This window comes from Scyliorhinus canicula, chromosome 18, assembly GCF_902713615.1.
Source record: "Scyliorhinus canicula chromosome 18, sScyCan1.1, whole genome shotgun sequence".
Lineage (NCBI taxonomy): Eukaryota > Metazoa > Chordata > Chondrichthyes > Carcharhiniformes > Scyliorhinidae > Scyliorhinus > Scyliorhinus canicula.
Window position 1 is genome coordinate 130,787,969 of NC_052163.1, and position 8,023 is coordinate 130,795,991.

The 8,023-nt window shown below is 48.2% G+C and overlaps 1 protein-coding gene across 1 annotated transcript in view; it reads right to left on the bottom strand.

Annotated features, from left to right (window-relative positions):
- The window catches only part of zgc:77486 (uncharacterized protein LOC405808 homolog), a 45,580-nt gene extending 42,091 nt beyond the window's left edge, over positions 1 to 3,489 (bottom strand). The window contains exon 1 of the mRNA XM_038776706.1: positions 3,355 to 3,489. The gene's annotated coding sequence lies outside the window, so the exon portion shown is untranslated. The remainder of the gene's footprint in view (positions 1 to 3,354) is intronic.
- Positions 3,490 to 8,023: the final 4,534 nt, after the last annotated feature.

An 8,023-nucleotide genomic window follows, 5' to 3' on the forward strand; every position in this document is an offset into this window, starting at 1 on the left:
TTCTGGTGCAAATAGAAATTTAAATATTTTCAAACTGTGGCTGTCAAAAGCCTAATTAGGCTAAAATATATCAAAGCTACAGCTGCCAGTAACAAGAGCTTTGCCTATAGTTTGAATTAGTATTTCAATTAGATGTGTGCGCATGGTACCATATTAAATTGGATCTATTAGAAGTTGAATGTTTTACATTAGGTTCCAAGCCAAAGATGTATTTTCACTGTACAATCCTAGCACAAAGAAAATACTCCAATTTACGAATATGTTAAAGTATTATTTTAAGGGCAGCACGGTGGCCTAGTGGTTAGCACAACCGCCTCACGGCGCTGAGGTCCCAGGTTCGATCCCGGCTCTGGGTCACTGTCCGTGTGGAGTTTGCACGTTCTCCCCGTGTCTGCGTGGGTTTCGCCCCCACAACCCAAAAATGTGCAGAGTAGGTGGATTGGCCACGCTAAATTGCCCCTTAATTGGAAAAAATAATTGGCTAATCTAAATTTAAAAAAAAAGTATTATTTTAAAGTCACTATGCAGAAGGACCAAAATACACATTGCAAACAGCTTCTTCTGAAAATTAGCAATTATCTTGCTTGACTGTCATATTTATGTGGTTGTAAAACAAACTGATGAGGAATTTGCAAATAAAGCAGCAAGACATCATTTTCAGTTCCAATTTAAATGAATTTTTACAAATCAACTCCATGCCTAAAAAAACTAACATGAAAGCAATGCCATTATGCCTGTCACCAACTAGGCTAAGATTCCCCCAACATTTCAAAGGCAGCGTGAAAGGGGCTTTTCACAGTAACTTAATTGCAACAATAAAGATTATTATAGTATAATCATGAGAGCTTCAGCAAAGAACAATAGCTGGCATATAAAGTATTCATATAAACTGGAGTATAGGGTAAAAAGCTGTCATTGGTACTTTGTTACACAATATTGTCATCCTCATTTCCAAATTCCTCCATCTCCTTCATCCGGCTACACAGCTCTCAGGTATCTGTTCTCCAAACATCTGGTAGAGTCCCCCAGATTTTAACCACTCCACTTTCAGGGCTGTATCTTCAGCTGCCTCGGCTCTGTTTCAAACTCCCTTCCTAAACTTTGCTGCCTTCCCAACTCACTTTGCTAACTCAAGATGCTCCTTAAAATCTATCTCTTTTGCCAAGCTTTCAGCCATTTGCCCTAATAACTCATTATGCTGCCATATATCATATACTGTCAGCAACAGGACCTTGCGATGTTTTAAGTTAAAGATGCTACACAAATACAAGTTGTTGTTCTATCAAATTATGTTCATTCAACTGTGGATTGGCTCAGGGAGCACTTTCAGCTGAGGCACTGGTAGCAATTTAAAATGATGACTTCAAACTATCAAAAGTTTGATTGTTTACTGACTTAGATCAAACTTTTCAAAAGCATATATTGGTAGAAACCATAAATTTACCGCACAGGAGGCTTTTTCTTCTCCCCGTCTTATGTCAGGTGAACATTATCCAGCCTAGTCCCATTTTCCAGCTCTTGGTCCTAAGGCCGGCTGGTTACAGGATATCAAGTGCTAATCCAAGTATTTGTTTTTAAAAACGCAATGTTTTCTGCCATACAACCCATTCTGGGAATGAATAATCTTCTGGATTAAATAATTTCTCAATTTCCCTCTAATTATACAAATTACTTTAAATCTATGTTCCCTGGTTATTGAAGGAAATAGGTCCTTCTACTCAACACCCTTAATTTTATATACCTCAAGTATCTTCTGTGCCAAAGAAAACCATTCTAACCCATCCAACAGTGCAGTTTCATCTTTGCTAATAACTGAAACAATTTAAAAAATATATAAATATAGAGTACCCAATTATTTTTTCCAATTAAGGGGCAATTTAGTGTGACCAATCCACCTACCCTGCACATCTTTGGGTTGTGGGGGCGAAACTCACGCAAACATGGGTAGAATGTGCAAATTCCACACAAACAATGACCCAGGGCCAAGATCGAATCTGGGACCTCAGCACCGTGAGCCAGTAGTGCTAACCACTGCACTGCCCCAGCTGAAACAATTCTGATGATCGCAGCAGTATTGGGTCTTCCATGAACTCCAAACTGTGTACTTGAGTGTGGTCTCACCAATTTCTCAGTGTAATGACTAAATTATCTGTTACAGGACAAGAGAACCACCTGTTCTTTGGGAGGATTTGTAAAGGCTATGATAGTAATTATAGTCAGAAACTAATACTTTGCATACTAAATAATATATACATTCTGGTGCATATTAGAACAGGACTTTATATTCAAACAAGACATTCAGATTTATAAACTTATTCCAGAACTACTCAATGATGCAAATATCAGGACTGATATTTATGAGTACGGGAGCTGTATTTATTTTTCATGGGCAAGGAAAAAGGGCAACCAGATACTTAAGTATTTACAGTTTACATTGGCAATGTAAGAGAAAATAATTTCAAAACCTACCAAAATCCTCAATCTTAGATCTGGAAACCAGTAACTAACCACAGATAATTTAATGAAACCAATACTGGACAGCCACTTTCGGTGCAAAGGAAAGGCAGCTCAATTCAAATGCCATTCATAGCAATATACCATTATTTAGATAGGGCGGTCAGTAAGAAGCCACCAGTGATGTTTTAAACTCTTGTGTGCACCTCCAGCCAATGCAATTCTGCCACAAAGTAATGTGCAAAGTTTCTTTCATCCCTGCTCATAACCAATTGTCTTCACAATTAATACAAATGATGGAGGAAAAGGGCAACAGTAATGTGTGCAGCTGCTTTCCTGGACACTGAACAAAGCTGTGCACCCTGGGCATTGCCAGGCCGGGGGGAATGGGAAGAGGGTGAGTGCTGGCACAGTATCCGGCCGTGCCGCTGGGCCGGGCAGAGTGCAGCCGCCCAGCCGGGTGCAGAGCCAGGCCCGGGAACAAAGGCCAGGTAGCTCCGGCCGGAAGCGGCGGCGCTGACTGACAGCCCGCTCGGCCAATCTGACGCCACGCCGCCGCCGGTCACGTCACCCCTCCAGCCAATCAGCGGCCGACTGGGCGGGACTTCCGGTCCAGCCAGCGCCAACCGGCTGGTCCCCCGCGGCCCGCCTCGCCGCCTACTCCACCCCCAGGCTTCCAGGCCTAAGACCGGAGGGCAGGCGGACCGCGTCCCGGCTCCCTTCGCGGGTTTGGGGGTTCCCTCCCAGCCGGCTCCCGGACTGTGTGAGGAGGCGCCGAGCCGCCATGGCGACAGCCGGGCCCGGGGCTGCCCAGCCGCACCTTCCCCTCGGCGGACAGCACAGCTGACTCTCGCCTCAGCTTTCCGCGGAATAGGCTGGGGCGGGGAAGCTGCCGCTTACCGGACTCGGAGACCCGGGTGCGCCGCGCTCCCGCTCGTTCGCTCTGATTGTTCTGAGAGTCCGGCCTCCTTCCCTCCCCCACAAAGGACGCCGCCGCCACGGAGCGCGTCATCGCCGTGACGTCAGCCGCACGGCGCATTGGCCGTGACGTCAGCAGCACGCAACATGGCCGTGACGTCAGCAGCAATGCGTCATGGCCGTGAGGTCAGGCGCAGTGACGATGACATCATTATCTAAGTAAGAAGTCTTACAACACCAGGTTAAAGTCCAACAGGTTTGTTTCAAACACGAGCTTTCGGAGCACGGCTCCTTCTTCAGGTGAAGAAGGAGCAGTGCTCCGAAAGCTCGTGTTTGAAACAAACCTGTTGGACTTTAACCTGGTGTTGTAAGACTTCTTACTGTGCTCACCCCAGTCCAACGCCGGCATCTCCACATCATGGCTATCATTATCTAACACCTCCCCATAAATGCTCTGCGAACCCTGTTGGGCTTTAGCCTGGTGTTGCCAGACATCTTACTGTGCTCACCCCAGTCCAACGCCGGCATCTCCACATCACTTTAAGATAATGGTAGCTCAATGGTTAGCACAGTTGCATCACAACTCCAGGGTCCCAGGTTCAATTCCCGCTGGGTCGTTGTCTGTGCCGAGTCTGCACGTTCTCCCCGTGTCTGCGTGGGTTTCCTCCGGGTGCTCCGGTTTCCTCCCACAGTCCAAAGATGTGCGGGTTAGGTGGATTGGCCACTTTTTTAAGGTCCACCAATAAATGCAAGAAAGGAACTGAGGGACAAGACAAAAAAGGGCCGCTCCTATTAGAGGTGTGGTAGTATGCATCACTGTAAATACACAAGGGGTTAAAAAATGTAAATACACTATGAATAAGTAAACACTAGAGGGAGCACCAAAGACGTCATGACATGCAGACATACAGCTAATGAAGTACAGTAAGAAGTCTTACAACAACAGGTTAAAGTCCAACAGGTTTGTTTCAAACACTAGCTTTCGGAGTCCTGAGGAAGGAGCAGTGCTCCCCCGAAAGCTAGTGTTTGAAACAAACCTGTTGGACTTTAACCTGGTGCTGTCAGACTTCTTACTGTGCTCACCCCAGTCCAACGCCGGCATCTCCACATCACAGCTAATGAACACATAGAATAAGACATGACCAATGGGCAGTCAAGACACACCAAGTGGTAGACGTCACTCTACCACAAGGGGGCAATACACAATCCATATATCAGGACAGGAAACACGTATGAGGCGCGATTCTCCGCGAATGCGGAGAATCGGAAAGGCTGCCGTGGGACAGGCCGCGACCCACGGCCTTCACGGCCACTTCCGGGGCCAATTCTCCCCCCCGGGTGGGGCTAGGAGTGCGGCCCCATGCGTCACGGCGGCGCGGCCTTGACGACGGTCGTCAAGGCCGCACGTCAAGCATCATGGCAGCTGACGCGGCCGATGACGTCAGCCGCGCATGCGCAGGTTGAACAACGCCAACCCGCGAATGCGCAGTTGGCGTCTTTCTCCTCAACCACCCGGCAAGACGTGGCGGCTTGATCTTGCCGGGCGGCAGAGGGGAAAGAGTGCGTCTGTTTTGGATGCTGGCCCGACGATCGGTGGGCAGTGATCGCGGGCCTGTCCCCTCCCGAGCACAGTCGTGGTGCTCCCGTGCCAATTGGGCCTCTAGATGCCCCAAACGGGCATCTGGCGCCCGTTTCACGACGGCAGCGAGCCGGTGTGTTTGCTGCCGTGTTGAAATGGGTGTGAAGGCCCAGCCCATCGGCCTCGGAGAATCGCCGCTCGCTGTAAAAAACGGCGAGCGGCAATTCATGCCGTGGGTCGGGTGTGGGGGGGGGGGGGGGGAGAATAGCGGGAGGGCGTGAAAAATGTCGGGAGGCCCTCCCGCTATTCTCCCACCCGGCGTGTGGGGCGGAGAATTGCGCCCATGTTCTTTCTCATTCCACAGGCGACAGTTAGAGAGTAGGACAGGGGCAGATCAGAAGCATCACACCCATCACGTGGCTTAGAGCAGACTGGTTAGTTAGACTGAGTTACTATAGCAAGATTAGCAGGAGAGTCAAACTCATAGAGAACTGTGCTAATGGTTCAATAAATCACATTGAACTTACTTCAATGTTTGGAGTATATTTTGGTGTTGATATTGTCATTCCCTTGTGAATGCCATCAGTGTCCTGGTGTTTACGTAACCAAGAAGTCATCAGGAGGTGTTCAAATGGTCCACAGGTTGGTCAGAAAACTAAAAAGGGAGTACAGCCTTGGAAAATGCTTGATATTAAATTATATCCAATTCTCTATGATTCTTTTATCCTTGTCTTCGTAACAACCAATTATAGCCCTTACAAATTATAAACCAACAAAAAGTATTTTCAAACTATAATTGATGAAAGTTGGAAAGACTTACCAACCTTCCCCAGTACTTACCAATCAGCTTTATCCCCTTGTAGCCTCAGCTGAAGACTTAAAAGTTACAAAGCATGGGGAAAAAGCAAAAAGCCCCTCTTCCCGCTCTGCACCAAATTATCACTCTGTTTCAAATTCCCAATTTCAAATGCACTCTGGCTGTATCTCACTCCAGATTTGGGGCTGGATTCTCTGCACCCCAACGCCGAAATTGCGTCCAGTGCCAGGGCAGAGAATCCATTTCAACGCATGGAATTGGGACCGACGCTGGTTCCTTGATTCTCCGGCCCCCGAAGGGTGGCATACCCGGGAAGTACGCGTATCCCCCACCTGCGGCCTTGCTGAAGGCCACCCCACTATTCCCCACCCCCGACCGGCCGAAGTCCCGACAGCGTATTTCTAGCATGGTTCCAGCCATTTGGGAAACTCGCGAGGCAATTGCGGACTCAGTCCGCGGCTGCCATGGTTGGGGGCAGGCCGATCAGAGGTCAGGGGAGACTGTGCCTTCATTGTGCGGGTGGTCCTGGTCGGGTGCGCGGCCAATCGGGGGCACTATTTCCGCAGTCCACCTCCACGGCCTGAGTCCGCCATGGAGCACGGCGCAACCACCGGAGGTCGCTGCCGTGCGGATGCGCGGCCTCTGACCAGGACGTGCGGGAGGGCCGTATCTGCAGCTGGGAGCTTCACGCTGGCTGCCTGCTAGCCCCCTGAAGGGCTGTGAATTTGTGGCCTTTTGACACCAGTGTTTCTGGCGTAAAACGCCACAGTTTTCACAACAGCGTGGGGACATAGTCGCTGAAACGGAGAATCCAGTCTGTGGTCTCTCCCACTGCTTGAGCACAAAGCTGACCTGTTCACTAAGCTGGGTACATGTGCACGCTCGTAAATGGGGCTGGTTTAGCACAGGGCTAAATCATTGGCTTTGAAAGCAGGCCAGCAGCACGGTTCGGTTCCCATAGCAGCCTCCCCGAACAGGTGCCGGAATGTGGCGACTAGGGGCTTTTCACAGTAACTTCATTGAACCCTACTCGTGACAATAAGCGATTTTCATTTCATTTCATGTTCAGTAATCCCACCTTGTCCTCATTTGTCCTGTTGATTCTGTAATGTTGTGCAAAGGCTAATTAGATAACAATGCACTATTATCCATCAGGTGGAACAACTTAATCTATTTCATATATATTCCACTCAGAATAGCAACAATTTATATTTACATAGTGCTTTTAACGCAAAACAACATCCCAAGGTCTAGCAGACCTGCTTGCTTGCTGGTACTTTTCGTTCCAGGACCATTTTTCTGGAGGCAGGATTGGGGCTGGAAAGGATACATACCCACCTGCCAGGGCGTGGATTAACCAATTATTGGCATGGGCAGGATAATTAACAAAACCTGAAATAAAAGTGGAAACTTTAATCACGTGGCTTCCTTCAGGAGCCTGTGTGTTTGAGCCAGACTGCTGCTCCCAGTACTGTCTGGATGCAACCTCCTCATGGGGAAACTGGGGCTCCCTGCCTGATTATGGAGGCAGGCTGCCTCATGGAGGGGCTTCTCTCCAGAATGGTAAACCAACATCTGTGACCATTTTCAAATTGAAATGTGTTAAATTTGAAAAGAGGGCGGTCAAAATTGAGTGATCATGTACCTGAACTGCAGATTGGATTTTGGATTCGGATTTGATTTATTGTCACGTGTATCAGGGTACAGTGAAAAGTATTGTCTGTGTATAGTCCAGACAAATCGATCCATACATGAAAAAACTGGGACATACATGAATACACAATGTAAATACATAGACACAGGCATCGGGTGAAGCACACGGAGTGCAGTACTACTCAGTAGAGAAGATGTGTGGCAAGATCAGGTCAGTCCATAATAGGATCATTCAGGAGTCTGGTAACAACGGGGCAGCAGCTGCTTTTGAATCTGCTGGCGCGTGTTTTCAGAATTTTGTATCTTCTGCGCAATCAAAACGGTTGGAAGAGAGAATAACCCGGGTGGGAGGGGTCTTTGATTATGCTACCCGCTTTCCCAAGGCAGCGGGAGGTGTTGACCGAGTTAATGGATGGGGTGCGGGTTCGCATGATGGACTGGAATGTGTCCACGACTCTCTGAAGTTTCTTACGGTCTTGGGCCGAGCAGTTGCCATACCAGGATGTGATGCAGCCAGATAGGATGCTTTCTCTAGTACATCTGTAAAAATGGGTAAGAGAGTCAAAATGGACATGTTGAATTTCCTTTGTTTCCTGACGAAG